At 43.4% G+C, this 19,748-nt stretch overlaps 1 protein-coding gene across 2 annotated transcripts in view; it reads left to right on the plus strand.

Moving 5' to 3' along the window:
* CHST15 (carbohydrate sulfotransferase 15) overlaps positions 4,555-19,748 on the plus strand; it is a 44,327-nt gene continuing 29,133 nt past the window's right edge. Inside the window, exon 1 of one of the 2 annotated variants that reach the window (XM_021398297.1) lies at positions 4,555-4,682. The gene's annotated coding sequence lies outside the window, so the exon portion shown is untranslated. Of the gene's footprint in view, positions 4,683-5,611; positions 5,754-19,748 lie in introns of those variants that run through there. The other variant, XM_021398299.1, reaches the window with a different exon arrangement.

The raw sequence follows: 19,748 nt of genomic DNA on the forward strand, positions 1-19,748 counted from the left end.
TGGAGGAGGAATAATGAATGACATGGAAGGAGAAATGCTGGGCAGTGGAGTGCACACAGAATGTCCCAGTGACCTACAATTCCCTGCCAAAGGTGCAGGGGTGAAAGATGTGAATTTTATAATGTTCCTGGAGAGAGACATTTTAAATATATAACATAGAGGGGAAAAGATTACTCTGCAGCACAAAGCAAGCAACACTATTCCCTTCTCACTCACAAAAGCAATAGGCAACAACTGAGCTGTGCACATGGGAAGACTTATTTTCTGCAGGAAAACAAATAATTTAAGTAAGAGCTGGAACCAACAAATGTCGAGTCCCTTGGCTGCCAGCTCACGTGGATGTCTCATGGGTGTGAAGAGCTCTAGGTTGGTGCCACACACTTGAGAGGAGGAGCAATGCAAATCGGCACTCGTGAGCTATTTCTGGTGCCAATTTGAACCCATCTCCGTCTTCTTCTAAATCCCAACCCCTCGCTCATATTCTCTTAGAGGATCACAGAGCTGAGCACACACTGGGCTGAAAAGCTTTGCCTGCCCTAGGAGCTAAAGGCACGTATTTCCAAAAGCAGCAGGCTTCAACCGGCTCCAAGCCTTCTTGTTGCATGTGGAGCCACAAAAGCATTATGGTAATTCTGAGCGCTGAACCATTTAAAATTTATTTTAATTGATTCCTGGCTACTTCGTGATTCCAGCATGTTGTTAAATGAGTGGTAGATAAAAGTAGCAGGAGGTAACGTTTTTTGTAGTGCTGTGGGGAGATCATGCCTAAAATACAGCATTCAACTCTGGGTACCTCGTTGCCAGAGAGATGCAGACAAATTGGAAGGAATTCATAGAAGAGCATTAAAAATGATTAAGGGTCTGAAGAGACTGAGTTATGAGCGAAGATTAAAGGAACTTAATATGAATCACTTGGCTAAATGATGACTAAGAGGGAAACGATACCCTTCAACAAGTACTTGGAGGGCATAAATATCACAAATAAAAAGGAATTATTTAGGGCGCTGAAGGACATACCACTTGGGATAAAAGGATGGTGTTAGGCAAAGGGAAACTGGCTCTGAACATACATCGTTAAAGTCTAACAGACCATTTGTGGGAAACTAAATTCCAATACGTTTATCTAACCCTGCTTTGGTATTAATTTTTGCCTATAATAGTAAAAAAATCCCATTGTCTTCAATTAAAGATTGAGAGAGAACTCCTAGATGCAGTCCAGGGACGTATGAGAAAGAGGCATCACTCCCAATGCCAAGTTGGGAAAACAGCAAAGAGATGTTCAGAGTTTTTGAAGGTTGAGATACCCTTTACCCAGCACCAAAGGATGTTTAAGACATGAAACCAGTGATCTGAATTTTAAGAATGTATCTGTTGCCAGGATACCACGGGGAAAATAAAAGTAATAACATATTTCTTTACAACATACACATTCCATTAATTCCAGTGAGAGCTGTACCGATATTTTAACAGGAAAACAGTTCACAAGGAAGAATAAATCTTTCTCTAATTTACTTGTAGAGCCATTGTGCAGTTGGAAGAGGTGCTGAAAGGGAAGAAATGCCACGGTGTGGCAGCCCTGACCCCAGCCTGTCTTAGAAAGCAGCTGTGCATTGAACAGGATTGAATGTCGGCATGAAATTGGACTTGGCCATGCCCTGCTCAGCAGAGCGGATCAGCAGCACAGCCCTGTGATTTCTAAAACTGCTATGATGTGTATATATATACATCACCTTGTGGTTCTTTGGGCTTACTGCATGGAAACTACCCAGCTGCAGCCAGAGGTCCCCACCCAGGGGGTAGTCCCAACCTGCCAGCTCCTGCAGATCAGGGCTCTCTGCCCTTTCTCTTTGGATCCAGCCAAGGTCAGGGGCTGGGGCTCTGAGCACCTGATGGAGCTGTGGGTGTCCCTGTGTACTGCAGGGGGTTGGACCAGATGGCCTTCAGAGGTCCCTTCCAACATTAACCATTCTGTGATTTTATGATTCTTTGCTCCTCACAGCTCATGGCACAAGGAGGGTGGAAACTCTCCATTCACTTTCCCTGTTACAACTTTCATCAGATCCTGGTGAGAGAAGAGTTTGAAGTGAGGGCATGAGTATGTGTTGGTACCTAGCAGCAAAACGCCTTGAGAAAGGCTTTGGAAACTGTGCCTGGGGGTGGGAGGTCATGGGAGAAGGGCTCCTCAAGAGCAGCAGGAACAGGAAGCAAAAGTTTCTGGGGTAGTTATGGACAATGAACTTCTCCATTCAGTGCATGAGGCACAGAGCAGAAACATCAGCATTTCCACCTCTGTTTGTGAGGGTAGCCTAAAGATGCTGACACTGTGAGCAGTCCGTTTCCCCAGATTAGCATCCCATCAGATTTGTGCTCTGAGGACACACTCCAACTTGTTTATGAGAGTTACACCTGGCTGTAAATGTGCAGCTCTGCTGTGGGCAAGCCCAGCCAGTGGGCCTCTCCTCCAGGCCTCAGCCCCAGCATGGTCAGTAGCTTGTGATGACAACAGGGACAGACTCCCTTGCCTTAAAAAATCACCTTTCACTTTCCTACATGTGCACTCCCAGATGTACTTTTCAATGGGAAAGAGGGCTCTCCCACTTTTTTTTGCTAGATAAGCTTGCTCAGAACTAAGGGATACGTTCAAACTTGTTTGAGAAATGGGGTGATCCTCTGTGTTGCAAGGTGAGCCTGGAAAACAGCAGAAATCACAAGAACAGAGGCAGAGGTCAGGAGGTTTTGTTTTATGAAAACCAACCTTGATAGACAATGTTTCTATGATTTCTCTATTGAATTCTCTATTGAAATTGACTGGTGGATGTGGCATTGAGGGACATGGTCAGTGGGCATGGTGGGGATGGGTTGGGCTTGATGGTCTTAGAGGTCTTTTCCAACCTTAGTGTTTCTATGATTCTATGATCTTGAATCATGAGAATTAAAGTCCAGCCTTGGTTTTATAAATTATTTATTCTGATTGCTCTTTTTTCCAAGTATAATTGCCCACGATAACATAATTAGTTGCTGGAGAGTGACTCATGATGGCAAAACACGTTGGATTTCCCTCTCCACCTCACCTGATAGCACTGAAAATACGTTGTGAAGACACAGCCTTCAGGGATCATCTGGGACTTTGTGGACGCTGCAGGGAAACATTGACTCCAGGTGGCTGTCGGTAGGGAACAGTGCTACAGAGCATTCCCCAAGGAACAAAGATCTTGTTTTCCCGACATTTCTTAGAAATTGTTTAAAATACATAAAAAGGAAGGAAGGGAGTATAATTATGCAGAGATCTAGCTGTGTGTAATTGCAGTTCAGAGCATCTCACGGGGCCTAAAAAGGCCATGGAGGGCAGCGTGTTTAACCCGGAGCAGGAATGAGGGGTGTGTGTGAATATTCCCAAAGTCACAGGTTTCCCTCAGTCAGCTGTTCTGCTCCGGGAGGATTTTACAATGAAAAATCAGTGAGATTCCAACGCGACCTGAGCAGAGGTTCTCTGATCCATCCAGAGCCCACATGCACCTCGTGGAAGGAAATCTGTGGATGTGTGTTAAGGGAGTCCCTCCCTTAATTATCAACATGTGGTCTTACCGGTGTATAATCAATCACCCATTGGAAATCTTTAACCTGCTTGGCTCCAAATCATAAGTGTAGCTTGGAAGGCTCTGTTTTGTATTTTACTATTACATTACATATGGTTTCTCTTACTATTAAATTTGTATTTTACTATGATTACTATGGTTTCACTTCAAAGGATATTCCCACAACTGCTTGTTAGAGATGCTTCCGAAAGTTATAACCAACGCTGGAAGAGAAAACCTTGTCCCGAAACGCACTATTTTCACGTTTAACTCACGCTTCATTACATCAACTTGTTGGCAGTAACACTGCTGAGCATGAAGTGCATGGACTGAAGCCCATCCGAGGCTTCGTGCAGCGTCAGGAGGGCGGTGCGGAGAGCTGTGCTCCTCCAGCACACACACCGGCTGCACACATTGGGATAAGTGCTGTGTGAAGCAGCGTGCTGTGTCCCAGAAGGTACGTGCACATGTTCTGTGGATGGTTTAATAAACGGGCTGTGCATTCGCATCAACATGTATGTTTGTGTACACGCGGCAGCGTCCTCTCTACAGTGAATGAACGTTGTACTTAGTGAGTACTGGCTTTTGGCTTCTTAATCAGTGCTTGAGAGGATTTCATTACAAAATCGACGATGGCGATACTGTGAGGAGGGATGGGGACCCGACCCGAGCCGCGTCCCTTCTCGGGTCTACCTCTCCCTGTCCCCCCCCGCCACGCTCTGCGATGCCGCTTTCCCTCTCCGCACCGTTTGCTCGGGAGGGACGGAATTTCCTGCGGGATCCCACGGGAAAAGCCCATCTCCTTCGGAACGCTTCCTCCCGGCGGGTCGGAGCGCGTATACGTTTGTGTATGGGGGGGGGGGGAGGCACTGCTGGGGACCTCCTCCCCCGCGGAGCAGAGCACGCCTCCTCCCGGGCTACGCAGCGCGGCCGAGGAGTGGCGCGGGGCTGCTCCCTCCCTCTCCCTTCTTCTTCCTCCTCCTCCTCCTCCTCCTCCCCCCCCACCCCTCCCGCAGGGCAGTAGGCGGCGGGCGCAGCGCGGATGGGCGGACGGAGCGAGCTGCAGGCGCGCCTCCCGGCTGCGGGCAGGCGGAGCGGGAGAAGGAGGTAGGAGAATCCCCGCCGGGCTCGGGGCTCCTCGGGCCGCCTCTCCCCAAGTTTGGAGGCGGCGGCGACTTTGCGGGAAGTTGGAAGCCCGCAGCCCGCACCGCGGAACCCCGAGGGGGCGGCCCCGGGGGTGCGGTGCTGCCACCGTCGCCGCCACCCGGAGGCACCGCGGGTTCCGAGCGAAGCGTGCCGGTACCCCCCGCCCTTGGGAAGTGGGGCTTGGGAGCGTCTCCCCCACCGGGGGTGGGTGTTGGGGGGATCCCAGGGCTGCAGCCGCTGGGAAGTGCCCGCACGCGGGACGCGGGGAATGGGGTTTGCCGAGGGGATGGTGACAAGGATAATGGGATTTGCTCTGGGGACGGTGACGAAGATTTGCTGTCGGCTCCTCTCTCACCGTGCCGGGGAAGCGCTGCGCCGGTCGCTGAGGTTTGGGAGATCGGCTGTTTGGGAGAGCTGCATCCCATTCGGGCAGCGCATCTCTGGAATGAAGCTGTGGATGGATGTTGCCATTCACCGCTGCGTATTTTTAGGCGAAGAGGGGTATTTCTTAAATGCGAGCTGCTGGCTGGTAAAAATAGCTTCCTGCGCGCGTCTGCTGAGAGCGCAGTCAGGGATCGGGGATGGGTTATTATGGTGAGAGGACCTTCAGCAACAATTCTCCATCCGAACTTTGGCGGTGTCCTAAAGGGTGAGTTGTTGGGGATTTGGTTGGTTGGTTGTGTTCCTGCAGCTGCTTCATTGTAACACTACAGCCCTACTCTGCAGTGCCTTGGGATGATAGTGCAGGATGACAGAGGATAGTTCTTAGATGGCACGTCTCAGCACTGACCAAACTTTCAGATATGGAAAGGTAATATATTTTTTAATTGCGTTCTATGGTTTTTGGCCTAACGGTGTCTTCCTATTGATTTATTTGCATATGACATAAGGAAGGTTTCGCTTCTTGAAAATCGTGAGCATCCAAAGAACCAACGTGTGCCTTTTGTGTGCGGTGAGCAAGAAAAGAGCAGAGCGCTCAGCCGAGCAGATTGCAGGCTAGAACTCAAAGTTTGCTGGAGCTGTTGGTGAAGGGTAAATATTTTTAAGGTTTTACTGAAAATTTTCTGTGCTCACGGGCGTAAACAGATGCCTAAATGAACAGCGTTGCACTTCATGCTAACTGGGGAATGCTTGATCTCTGGCAAGAAGGGAAATTTCCATTAGTGAGATGTCACAGCATCTCTGTGGATTTATGTATATGTTTATATCTATGCTATTTATATAAATTGATACAAATATTTTATAGAGAGAGAGAGACACACACACACATATATATACATCTATATATACATACTCTTAAACTGTTAATGCTGATGGAATAGCTGTCCTGGAGCTTCTCTTTGACAGCGATCAAAATGTTGTCCCACATCTCTTGGCCTGAGAGCTCCTCTGCTGCTGGTGCCATCCCACTGTTGGGCACTGAGTCAGAGTACTCATCTGGCTCTTTGCGTGCCACCAGGAACAAAATCAATTTGAATGCAGAAAGGATGAAACTACCTCTGTGGAGATCTAGTAGGGAAACGAATTCATTTTTTTCCCTTTAAATGGCACTTAGATCCTGTGCCTGCAAGTGCAGCCAACGTGCAGTTCTGAAATCAATAACAAAACAGTTTTATGGTTCAAATTTTGTAATAGGAAGACTAATCTCAAATTCAGAGTGCTTTATTTAAGGGTTTGGAACAGGAACATGATGAAGCAGTGGAGATTTGCATGACAAAACACTTAATTCCACTAATGCAGTGGAAGACAGTAATGGATTTTATCTTCTTTGCTAAACAAAAAGGAGTTATCTGGAAACTCCAAATGAGCAGGCTGGAGCGGGCTCTGGTGTTTGGATTATTTTGTGTGGTTGAAGTGGAAGGATAAAGTTATATAATCCACTCACAGCATTAGCAAGGATGGGATTATGTGGGCATAATCAAAGAGAGGCAAATGAGATCCTGCTGATATTTTAACGCTATTTTAAGCAACACAGACATTGTGCTATTTGTACCTGGAGGTAGCATGATGTTGGAGCTGTCTTAAAGTACAGAATATTGCTCTGTAGTTACTGGCTGGAATGGGTTGATTTGCTAGAAACAGGCTGGGTAACTATCAAATTAAGGTAATCTGAAACACATGGCAGGTTTTTATGGTGGGAAAAATGGAAGTAGCCGGAAAGTCATTGGCCCTCTGGACAAAGTAAATACATTCATGTACAAAAATGATCACAGACTGGGATGAGCAATTCTAATACCAGTTGACAAATTATTCTTTTGTGATTTATCCTCCGTGCTAATGACCTCCCAGTGTCTCCCAGCACCCCATAACAGTCTCAGACCTTGTTGAAGTGTCACTGAGGGTGATATTTGCTTTTCTGGGCTGGTAGCAGACACCTGTGCCAGGAGCTGTACGAGAACCAGGTGATTTCAGTGGGCACAGATTGGAGCCCAGGTTATTTCAGTGGGCATCCTACTTGTTCTCAAGGATGGAAGGTATCTCAGCACTGAAATCCCCAAGTGGGACTAGTTAGGTGGGTGGCAGCAAGCTCCCAGTGTCCATGGGGCAGTGTTGAATATGATCCTACATCCCCATCACCATGTAAGGTTTTTTTTTTTAAAAAAAAAAAAAAACAAAACCAAAATCTCTCTGCTGCCTGGATAGGGGATCCTCCTCATTATTAAATTTTTTCCATTGTTGAGTTCAAAGATGCAGCATTTGAAGAAGCTGTAACTCAGCACTGTGTTACCTTCACATTTTGTGTTCTAAACATTGTTCAGACACCTTCTTTAGGGATGAGGCAGCAGCAGCAGCTGATGGTGCCCAAATGGCCTACTGACTCAGGGAGCTGGAACATCCAGCTGTGCTGCTCTTTCAGTACCTATGCATCACTCAGGCGAAGAGAGCCATGACTTAAATAGGTGCCAATATACTCCTTCTACCTCCTAGGTCTTAATTACACCTGCAGTTACTCTGTCCTTAAGGGCTACGTATCCTGCCACCAGAAACTGCAAGGAAATGTGCTGTTAAATCACTCAGTGCTGCTCTGAAAACTCAAGTGATGTGAATTGCCCCATTTCCAACAGCTCAGAGTTTACAGGAGAACCCCTGGCATGAGCTGGGCTCCCTATTTGCTCTCTTCAGGCTCAGTCCTCCCCCACCCCACCCATTTTCCTTCTTACCTCGTGTTCCCACCACACTTCTTGGCTGAAGTTCTGTTGCTAGGCTGAAGAATGCAAACCACGGTGGAAAAATAAGGTAGATTTCCAATAAAAGAACATAATTTTCAGTGCTTTTCCCCACAAATTAGTATTATTTATTTATGCATTTAGTGGAGTGCAGTGTTGTTGTTTTTTAACTGAAGAACTGTGGTGCCAGATTGGAGTCTAAATACAGCTATTCACATGAGGGGATGGGATCTGTAAGCTCCCACAAGCTCTTATCTCAAAGCAGCCTGAATTACACTGATCTCTCCGCTTCTACTGCGATTTCACTAAAACTGCCTGGTTATGTGTAGCATTGTTGACCCGCTCCCCTAAAAATACGTTGGGCTGTGTGTGTGTATCTAATAGAAAGCACGTTGTGCACTCAGCCACACTGGCTGTTTGTCTGTACGACCTTTCCATTTGTGCTTCTGATCTGAAGGACATGATTACAATTCTACCCCAGTTGCTCGGTTTGGTTTTTACACGCGAGGGAAATGGGAAGGCTCGTGAGGAGCTGGAGAGCAGCAGACACGCTGCAATGGGAGCTCTGTAATCCTTTGATTACACAGCTGTGCCCGACATGCCACTAAACAGCACTTTAGGGGCAAGCAGTTAACGTAGCTTTGCTGTGGAATATTTATTAATTTATATTACACCTGGCTTTCAGCAGCTGTTAGATGTGGCTTGCAAACGTGACATGGAGGTGCATGGTGTCCTTGTCAAGAAGAGGCAACCAGGTGAAATGCTTGATGCCTAGCAAGAAGAAATAAATTTAAATGAAATCTAGTTGGGTAGCGATGGCTGATTGTCCCCTCTGTATCCTCCTGTGGCTACACTCCGGAGTCAGGGATTTGACAACACCAGCCCATTGCCTCTTCATGTTACTGGATCCAAATGAGTGGTAGGGAAATGCCACAGGCTTTGGAATTTCATGCTAAGATGGAAGTGAAAGATGGAAAGACATAATATCTAGTATGGTACCCACAATTTACTAGAAGGTGGCACTCTGGCCCTTCTCCAGAATGAAACTGCTCTGCAGAGAGTCCTTCAGGCAGCCCCAATCCAAGTGCAGCTTTGGGCTTTTAATCCACCCCCTAGAAGCAATCTAAAATGCAGGAGTCAGTGTAGAACCTGGATTGTAGACCCTTAAATTGTGCATTTGAGTGCAGTGTTAACTGTGTGGTGCCTAAGATAGGATGTAATGGCCTATGAATACCAGAATTTATTAATCCAAAGAAGAAAGACTGTTTTGTATAGCCAGGAGATTTGAATGTGTAAAGCTGGAAATGGGAGGAAATCAAGAGGGATCATTTAATATTAGGAATATTTATCATGTAATGAGATGGGTTTGCCTGCAAGGCAAGCTCTTCCCTAGGAAGCTTCATCCCTTGAAAAGTCTTTTTTTAAAAGTCTTAGAGCCAACACTTTTGCAGGGCCATCGTGTGGCTTATCTAGTACTTCTTTCCAACCTCTTGGACTTTGGCTACTTGTTAGATCAGAAATCTGTCTTCTGACAGAACTATATGGATATTAAATAGATAACATTAACAATGTCTACTTCACATTAAGTAAAATAGAACTTAAAAATTTCTAAGACTGTTAAGGAATATCTAAAGCTCAGTTCTTTGTAGCTCTGTTTCACAGTGGGATGCCAAGGGTTGTGCTCTTCTTCCCTCTGCAGTCATGGTGAGAGCATTTGTAGACTACTGCTGTAGAGCTGATCCTTTTGACTTGATTGCAGAGAATTTAGAAAATTGCCTGGGGTCATTTCTGCAAAGCATTTTGGATGCTGTTTTGTTGAAGTGGAAGAGGGGCAGGCTGCGTGTGTGCATCAGGCTTTGAGCACATGCAGAGCTGATGGCAGGTCAACTCCACAAAGGAGGATGGGTTCACAGTCTGCAGCTTTGCTTCAGGATTAGGGACTCTTTGCTAGTTTGGAGTTTGGTGGCTCTGTGGATTTCTAACCATGATATTTGGATAGTAGTTTTTGCATCTATTACAAGCGCAGAGCTCAGATCAAGTGACTGAGTTTCACTGGATGAAAAGCTACCAAGAGCAATTACTGCAAGAGCTACAGTTGTCTCTGTTTAAAAGGACAAAAACTTGTTCTTGAGCACTTCGGCATTGATTATTACAGCTTCAGGCCTTGAGCAACTCGTTGGACCTATTCATAAAGAAAATAACTTAGATGAAAAAAGAAATCATAAATTATAGAGCTATGAAAACAGTATCTCAGGTTGAGGATTAACTTGCCCGAGGAAGAGATAAGAATAAATCAGAATGAAACCACTGTTGCTCTTGACATTCAGTATTAGAATTACTTTCAAAGCTATTTATGTCAGCTTTAAAACAGTTTGAACAAGAAATGAGATGTGAGAGGTGAACAGAAAAGAACAGTGGAACCTAAGCTCAATGCTCTCATTACAGGAGGGAGGAAAAATTGATTTGTCTACCATCAGGCTATTTAAATACGGAAGCATTTAACTCTTCAGAGGAGATACTTGGAACATCGCTAAGGAAAGCAGCCAAATTAAAAATACTCAGTGTAGTAAAATGGATTATATATTGGTATCCATGGAAATCCCAAATGGGTTTATCTTGCATTGGAGTTGGCCAGGAGCAGCTCAGCTCTTGGTATTCACTGAGAGACGTGGTGTTAGTGAGAGTGGTAGTGATGAGTTGATGTTTGGACTTGATGGTATTGGTGATCTTTTCCAAACTTTATGATTCTGTGATGTCAGGGAAACCAGAATTTGGCTCTTCCAAACTGTGGGCAATGAAAATATTTTCCAGTTGTTTTGGAGAAGTTCAGTATTGACCATGTGAATCAGGAGTGGACTGGAGTGTTCTCTGGTGCCTTTGACTCTGCTGAACAGTGACAATAAGGAATCTTTAGCTTAAGTCTCCTCTGCATTTATTTATTATTGTTTTTTTTTTAAAACAGGTTTCAGTAACTCTTTGGATAAGGTATCCTTCCTAGGTGGCTTCAAGTCATCTGCTGCATATATCTGCCTACAGCTTCAAAAAAAACCCAACAGTATTCTTGTTTGAAATCACAGTTTCAATGTTGCAATAACTCGTTTTTGGTGTAATACAGTGGAACGCATAAAAAGCTTCTGCTGTGATTTAATAGCTTTGTCTTTTAATGGTAGCCATTAAGTGGGTGCAGTAATCCCTCCAGTTTTGTAGGTTTTCGTCTTGCTATACTGCTACGCTGGATAATAAATGACAAAAGTACAGAAAAATGTACTTTCAAAATAACATGTAACCATGTAAATACCAACAATGGCTTTTGTTGGACTATTACAATTCCTTGATACTTTGCCAAGGCAATTTTTTTTATAAGGCTTTTCAGTATTAGAAATTAAAGTGAAATTTTATGAGAACATGTGCATTAAAAACAGTTGCTTGTTACTGAAACAAGACTTTCCCAACCATAATCCCTAAAAATGTTACATTGCAATATTTTAATAACTTTATTTGTGTATCTTTAAAGATAACAAATAATTCTGCAGTAGCCAGTATCATTAAGCTGCATTTAACAACAAATTACAGGGTTTCAAATTAGGTAATATAAATGCTGCGCTCATTCCAGCACAGCAGTTCTCAGGATAAACTTCTGGCTTCATGGAAATCAATGAAAACTCTTCCTGCTGACTTAAGCATGCCAGGATTTGAAAAATAAAAATAAATTGAAATGAGATCTTAAAAAGTTTTCTTGATGAGTTGCTGGAGCTGGAGTCATGCAGCTGTAGATTTCTGTGCATATGTTCCTTAGTTCAGCTGGGAAGTCTGAAGGTGAAAATGATGTCTGCTGCGGATGAGAGCATGTGAAAGGGGATGATGTTTTCATTTGAAATGATATAGCAGTGATGGTGTTATCATGGAATCAGGGAATATCCTCAGCTGGAAGGGACCCATATGGATCATCGAGTCCAACCCGCAGCTCCCCACATGACTGGCCAAAATCCGAACCTAATGTCTGAGAGCGGTGTCCCATTGCTCCCTGAGCTCTGGCAGCTTGGGGCTGTGCCCCCTGCCCTGGGCAGCTGTTTTGTGCCCACCGCCCTCTGAGTCACAGCCTTTCCCCAGCCCACTGTGCTACCCTCTCCTGATCCAGCTCCATGCCAGTGGTCCACTTTTTTTGAGGTACTGCAGAGTTGTGCAGCTTTTAGTACTAAGGGAAGCTGGGTGTGCAGGTGGACTTCCCCGCTATGGATATTTAGGCCCTAAAAGTGATGGCAACCTCCAGAATCCACCTCTTTATTTAGACTGTTGCATTGTGTGTATAGGAGTTTGGGCAGTCTTTTGCGTGGGACAGCATTCAGGAATGGTCTTAGGGCCATTTTTAGTGTTGTCCTTTTGGCACCAAGGATTTTTATGTAGTAATTGAATAGGAGGAAGGAATTAATTTGATTTAGTGATGTCAAACTGAGAATGAAGTTCCTCCTAGCACATCCTTCGAAGAACACTCATTGGCTCTGGATTTAGCCTGCCATCCGCTTTATTTTGCAGAGATAATTTTGAACTTCCTTTGCTGATAAATATTTAGACTCTGTTTATATTCCATCTGATTTTTTGCTCGATAGTGCTTACAGACTTTTTTCTGTAAATACTTATTACTGGAGAGATTGATATCACAAGCTTTGAAAGCGTGCTGATGGCATTTTTGTAATTTTAACTGTAGCTGACCGCATCTTTGCTGATCATCCAAGAGAGGCTTATTATTTTCTGAAAGGGAAAGATGTTTCTGGCTGCAGGAGTTGGAAGGGCAGCTCTAATTGCCTCACCTGGACTGCAGGTGTAGGTGCAGAGGGCATGGATGGATTAGATGTGACCACCGCTGAGGATTGAGAAGGGATGAAAAGAGGAAAGACTTCCAGGTTTGTTACAGGTTTAGTTACCAGTACGTTGCTAAACCCAGCATAACAATCATATCTATTTCTTCTGGTTTTAAAGCTAACAATACAAAATCTAACAGTTTGGAAAAATCTGAGCTAGTATTAATTAATTAGAGTGCTTTGAATGATTTCTTTCTCAAAATTGTGTGTGTGCAACCTTTCCTTATGCCCTGGCTCTGCGATGTGCACTGGGGTAGCTTGGCTAAACCTCAGTGCTGTTTTGCCATGCCTTGCTAATTCCTTTTTAGAATCCTGCTTTTCCTGATGCGAATGTGACAACCCCACTTTAATTAGCTAACAGCAGTTGTCACCATTGCCGGGGATCACAGTAAACGAGAGTCTCGGAAGTATCTACGTCAAAATAAATAAATAAAACATCTAAGAAGCTTCACAGCTTTACTAGGAAGCAATAAACTTAATCAAAATGGTTAACAGCATTGCCATGACTTGCCTACTTATATTACAGCCTGTAGCCACCAGATGTCACTTAGTTTGTGCTCTGTGTTGGGGAGAAATGTGTCCTCGTGTGTAGAGATTAAAAAAAGAAAGATAGCAACCAGCTCTAAATGGGTTTGTTCCTGTTTGTATTCATAATTGGCAAGTGCCTTTCTTAATAAATATTTTCATCTTAAAATAGATTGTATGGACCTGTTTCTCACAGACAAGATAGACTTGCATTTTTTATGAGCCTTAAATGTCAGCAGTGACATTTTGAAATCCATTTCTTAAAAGCATAATTAATAGGCTTACTGAATTTTCAGAAGGATGAATGTACATTTTATGGAAAGGACATGGATTTTTATTATGAACTGTGCAATCATTAAAGATGCCTTAACCAGGAGTTTACCTGTTATTCATCTCTGGCCAATTTAAAAGCAGTGAGATGGATCAAAAACTCATGCGAGACTGAAAACAAGGTGGAAGGATGCAAAGACAGGGAAAGGGCCGCTTCTAAAATTAGAAAACAGCATCCAGTTAAAGAACTCTGCAATTCATCATCCGGTTTTTAAGTCTTAAATGCAGAATGTACATATGGGTAGATGTGTTCTAAACTGTAGAAGAGACACTTGGTGCTCAACTGATTCTCCCAACCCCAATGAGCATAAGCTGTCTCGGAGAGCAGGATATGATGGCTGATTGCTCATTCTCACTGCTGAGCAAAGAGCTTATGTTCTGGGTTCTATGTTCTTTCCAAAGGCAGTGCTGTGAGAAAGTGGAAATTGAAGTTACTGGGCTTGAAGCAAAGAGACTGAAAACAGGATTTTTTTGGAGAGCAATTAGTGCTTTTCTGATTTTGTTTCTGTTTGATTTTAATGTTTTAAATTCTTCTACCTTAAATTTCATTTTGGGTTGCTGTCATAATAGTTGTGTGTGTCTCATGCAGACTGGAAGGCATAAATCCATTGTCTGAAGTGAACGACGTCGTTTCTCACCTTTTTCTTTGGGGTCCTCAGGAGCAGCTGTTGTGAAAGACTACCTACCTTCATTTTTCATCCGTGATGAAAAATACGCTTGAGTATGGTATTCAGTAACTGGAGGCAAGAGTGTATGACACAGACTTTTTTTTTGCCCTTTTTCAGTGCTTGAGCAAAACCAAAGAACAAAGGGTTGTTTAAGAGAAATGGTGTTGACTAATAAATGGGGCAAACTGGTGTTTTAGCAGCTAATATGAGACTGATTATATTAATGAAGGGCTCCACTGTCTCAGCAGAGCGCTGTTTACGAGCCCGAGGGTTTCGCTTCCTTGCTGCAGAACTCGCTGCAGTAGTACCGAAAAGGGCACCTGCGCCCGCGGCCGGGCTGGGGGACGGCCCAGCGCGGGCAGGGCGGGCCCGGGGGCGGCGCTCAGCTGGGCCCAGTGACCCCATTGTATGCTCCGCGCTGCGGGAGGCGGCGCGTCCTGACCGTTACCTTCTAGAAATGACCTGCTTATTCTTTTAATGGCGAAGAGAGACTGACATTTGTCTGGTTTAATGTGGCAACGAGGGCAAACTGAGATTCAGTGCTGTCTTAGATGGTTTATTTAGGGATTGGTTTGCCAGTGACCATCTTGTACAATGCTTATCTGAATTTTTGTTAGTGTCTCTCAATCCCTGTGTAGTGGGATTCTAGATGGTGAGTAAGGACATCTAGGTTGTTCTTGGACTTCTACCATTTTACACCATATGGCAATATAGGAAATATGTCAGCACTCAGTCATTTTGTTATCCACAAACCAAAGAGCACCTCTGCAACGCATCTGGCATCTGCTACTGGGTGATGCTCCATGAAAGAAAATGGTGTCCATACCGTGAGGGTCTCATCAAACCTCTGAGTACACATTAGTACATTCTGTCATCTCCCCAAGTCTGCTGCTTAGTCGTAAGTGTTTGCAGCTGAGAATATTGTCTTTACGTTTTTAATTGTTCATTTCTGGAGGATGCATTTTGTCTTTTCCAGATGGGTTTTGCTGGCCTAGCTTAGCTCTGTACAAGTATCCTCTATGAGGAAAATGTAGGGATAATTTTCAAAGGAAGAAAAAATGTATAATTGTATGGCTTTGTTTTGATTAGCTTTATTATCAAAGTCTAATTTATGATACTGAGTTATGCAATAAATAAACTGAAGAATATTACCAGCATGTAATTTATTTTTTCACTTGGTGAGGACAACTGTGAAATTGTCTGCATTTATAGATTATTCAGAACTTGTGGAGGCACTTACTTTGATTACAAAAGTTTTGGATAGTGAAAGCATTTTCCAGGATTTAAATGAGTGAGGAAAATTATAAATTAAATTGAATGGTCAATGGTGAGACTGTCATTTCTCCTGTGGCACTAGGATGGTTGGCTTTCTAGCTTGCCTTATTTCTCCACACGCTGGTTAGGTGCTGTAAAAGCAGCAGGTGAGTGACTTACAGTGCCTTTTACAGAAGGCTTCATTTTTGCCCACTAGAAAATCTTTTCCCATTGGGTGCACCACTAGTGGTAGTGCCAAAAGGTGGAGAGTTCTCATGGGTTGAGCACCAAAGCACTTAGTGATTTAATAACTGCCCAGTTTGGCTGACAGCCTCACTGCTTGGATTGAGAGACCCCCACGTGTGGGTGATGAGGCTCTGGCTGCCCTGGTGTTGGAGGTGTCTGTAGACACAGAGGGGTGACAGGATTGGCTTTGCACCTCTGTGCCATGGGGCTGCTATTTCTGAGATGGCTCTTGCTGGCTGCTGAGTCACCCTCCTGGGGCTGTGATGAGAGTCGTGGCGTTTAGCGGCACTTTATTGCATGTTGCTGACTTTAGGTGTGGGCGTGGAGTGATCTTTGTGGAAGACAATGATTGATACAACCTTCTGCAGTGTTTTGTTAACAGCATTCTTGAGGGTGGAAAGCATTAAAGGAAACCAAGCACAAACCAAGTTGTACAATGCTGTATTTCTGAAACCATAAAACTCCTTCTGGTGCCCTTAATAAAGCTGGAGGCGTAATTCAATAGCATTATTTATAGAGCAGGTCACCACGGAGCCCATTTTTCACATTTCTCTGGACTTGAGGCACTAAAACAAGGGCCATCCCTGGAGCTGAAGTTTGATGCATCAGCTATAGCTTGCACTTTCACTGCCAAATGCGCCATAACTGAAGCATATTTCCACACCGTTATCTGCCTAACACACGCGCATTCTATTTATCCTTGCTTTGTAGCCATGAGTATTGCTTGAGAAATGAACCCTGCTTTCCTAGAATGCTTGTGTTGTCATTTATGGACAGTGTTTTAGGGGTTTTTCATGGTGACATTATTCATATTGTATAGTAGTGCTTAGAAACCATAAATGGGCTTGGAGGCCATCTCTTCTAGCCCTAAGACACCCTCTTAAGCTTTTATTTCAGTGTAGTCCTTGCTGCAGACTTATATTAAGGAACTCACAGTTTATTTCACATTAAAAACAAAAAAAAAGAAAGAAAGAAATATCCCTCCTAAAGCATCAGTATGCTCCTGATGCCATCTGAGTCTCCTGGGTGTCTGAAGGCCTTGAATGCATTAACAACCTAAATTAAGGTGTTGCATTAAGCTCATAAAATCAAAGAATTGTCTTTAACTCGCGGAAGAGCAAATACTATTGGGAAAAAAAGAAAGCTAACAGCTGGAAATGTATTTCAGCACTTAGGAGGTGCTTTTGCTGGAGCTGATTTTGATTAGATACATTAATTTGGCTAAAGTTGGAGTTTATAGGCCCTCACAAAACATTTCTTGAGATGTTTTATGGAGGTGCTTCTCGTTCTTTTTGGAGTTTTGTAACGTCAATACTCTAATGGCAGAAAAATTGAAATAGAAACTAAGCTTTTTGTGTTCTCATTTCAGTCTCGCATCTGTTCTTGAGAAGCTGGTTGCTAGAACTTGTGTCGCTTTCCATTTTTCTGTGACTTGCTTCAGTAAATGATTCATTACAGGAAGTGGAACCAGAGCTCCATAACTACTTCAGGTCTTGATTTTGACTGCAGTGTCTAAAGGAAGCTCTGTCCTCTTCTGAGCTTCCCCCTGGTGCTCAAGTAGGGCTGGGTTAAGGGTGAGGTTTTTTTTCATGTTCTCAATGCACAGCTTTAAAAAGTGAGTGTTGAGCCCTTCATATGTGACTTAATTACTTGACATCTCCATTGGGAAAAGATTCTCTTGGAGAGCTTGCCTTGGCTGACCTCTGAGCCACAGATAAAGACTGTCTGGACTGCTGTGCTAAATGCTGCCTTTATGTTAGAGAAAACCTTACAGAAAAGGAAGGGTGTGGAGGATGCATGCCAGGTTTTTCTTGGTGCATTCATCCATAAGCAGAGGTGGTGTTTGTTCTCTTTTTTTTTTTTTCCTGGTTTCTTTCCATGGAAAGAAAGTTCTCAGATTTTTATCTTGCTTGTTCACAGTCTGCACTCCAGCTAAGTGCGACATAAAGCACACAAACGCATTTGTGCTTGTGTTCTTTCCAAGAGGAAAACAAATACAGCAAAACCAAACACGGGCAGAATCTATAGGAGCACATGGCCAAGTCCAAGGAGCCAGTGACCCAGTGGATGAGGAGCAGATTTATGGTATTGTTGTTCTGGATATTACAGCATGTACTTACTGGGAACAGGTTGGTCCCATACACAGCGCGGTTTTATTTGTTATTTCATTGTAAACTGGAATCTTTGTGCAGTTACAAGATCACTGGGCTGGAGTTTACTGAGCTACGAAAGCTGCTTCAAGAGCAGTGAATTTGTGAGAGGCTGATAAAAGAGTGTTTTCTTTCCAGTAGTAGTAGTAGGTATTGGCAAATGAAGATATTTGAATTTCCTCTTAAGTTTGTGGTCTGAGTGTTATCCTTTAGCTGTGATTATCTGAAGAAATGAGAGGATGATAACGAGCGTTTAAGCCATTATCAAATGGCATTAGGTTCCACATCCATCACGTGCTCTGCTGCTGAAGTTACACGTTGCTATCAATGGTTAACAGATAGCAGCCATACAAGGCTTTTCCAGAAAGAGAGCATCTCGTAAGCTGGTTGGTAGAAATTAGTATCACTTCTGTGTAGTTAAAGCACATGTGGCATAGATGAACAGCATGGGCTAAGCCTTTGGTGAAGTGCTTAGGAGGATCAGTAGAAGGCTTTGGAAGGAAATGTTGCTTGACGTATGCCAGGATAAACACTTTCCTAAGACACTGAAAACTATGTAATCCATCAAAAAACCTAATTGCCTAATTAGCTGTAGCCACAAGTTACCTGGAGGAATTTTAGGTGGTGGTACCATGTTATGCTTACAGAGATAACTAATTAGCACGTACTGGATGATACTTGGACCTTTTCAGGCCCTGAACTGACTTCAGCTTGGAGCAAATGTGTACTTTCTTGGTACTTTCACTGACTGAGATTTATCTGCTGTATCGTCACTTAAAGAATGTAAATTGTTGAACATTTATGAAAGTTACTGCTACTCTTGGAACACTTATTTTATTTCTTTAAGTATTGAGACAAAGCCACAGTTGTGATCTGGTATCAATGAATAGTTTCTGTTGACTAATTTTTGTTTGAATTTACAAGAAACTTTAATGACAGACTCCAGTACTCAGTTTGTCTTTTCAGGATGCAGCTGTGTATGTTTCCTTTCATGCACTCAGCACTAGATGAAAGATGAAATGCCCTATTCATGAAGAAGTACTTACACGGTACTTACGTGCAGATGAGAAATGTTTTTCCATCCGTTTTAATGCACGTCTCATGGAGAAGGTACCATATATGAGTCACGATGGCAAATTTCAGATGACAGGGTTAAGATAACCAAGTTTATGGAGAAAATTCAGTTTGGAGGTGGAGGAAAATCCCTTTTCCAGTCATTAAAAATCAGAAGAGCAACTGGTAGCATACACTCTAGAGTTGTCAGAACAATATTGTGTTTAAGTATTGCATCAACAAATTCTCTTCAGAAAGGCTGCTTATTTATTGAAGCATGAAGGTGTATCAAATGGATTCTAGTAGATATCCTTTTGTTGTACTATTGCAAGCAGATAAATTTTACCAAACCATAAGATGAACGGGTACTGAAGGCATCATATTCTGCATGTTCTATTTATTCCATATAATGTTATTCATCCCTCAAAGGCATCCTTAAATTAGCAGCTGATCTCTCACAGCTCACAAGTTTTAGCCATTCCTACTGCCTACCATTTGTGAAGTGACAGAAAGTATTAGGTTTCAGATGGTGGAAAGAATATGTTTCTCACTTTAAATCAACTTGAGGTAGCAGCTGCTAAAATCAAGTAAAATCAAATGTGTAAAAAGAACAAGATGGTAATCAGAGTAACATAACTGTGAATGCCCACTGTTTTGCAGCATGCTGAGGCTAAAAATGCTTGGCAAGACCATTGGAAATACCCGGAGAACATTTATCTCCCACGTGTTGGTTCTGGACCCATAATCAATGCAGGAGACAAAGACCAGTGCTGAA

The sequence above is a fragment of the Numida meleagris genome, chromosome 5 (genome assembly GCF_002078875.1).
Source record: "Numida meleagris isolate 19003 breed g44 Domestic line chromosome 5, NumMel1.0, whole genome shotgun sequence".
NCBI classification, from domain to species: domain Eukaryota; kingdom Metazoa; phylum Chordata; class Aves; order Galliformes; family Numididae; genus Numida; species Numida meleagris.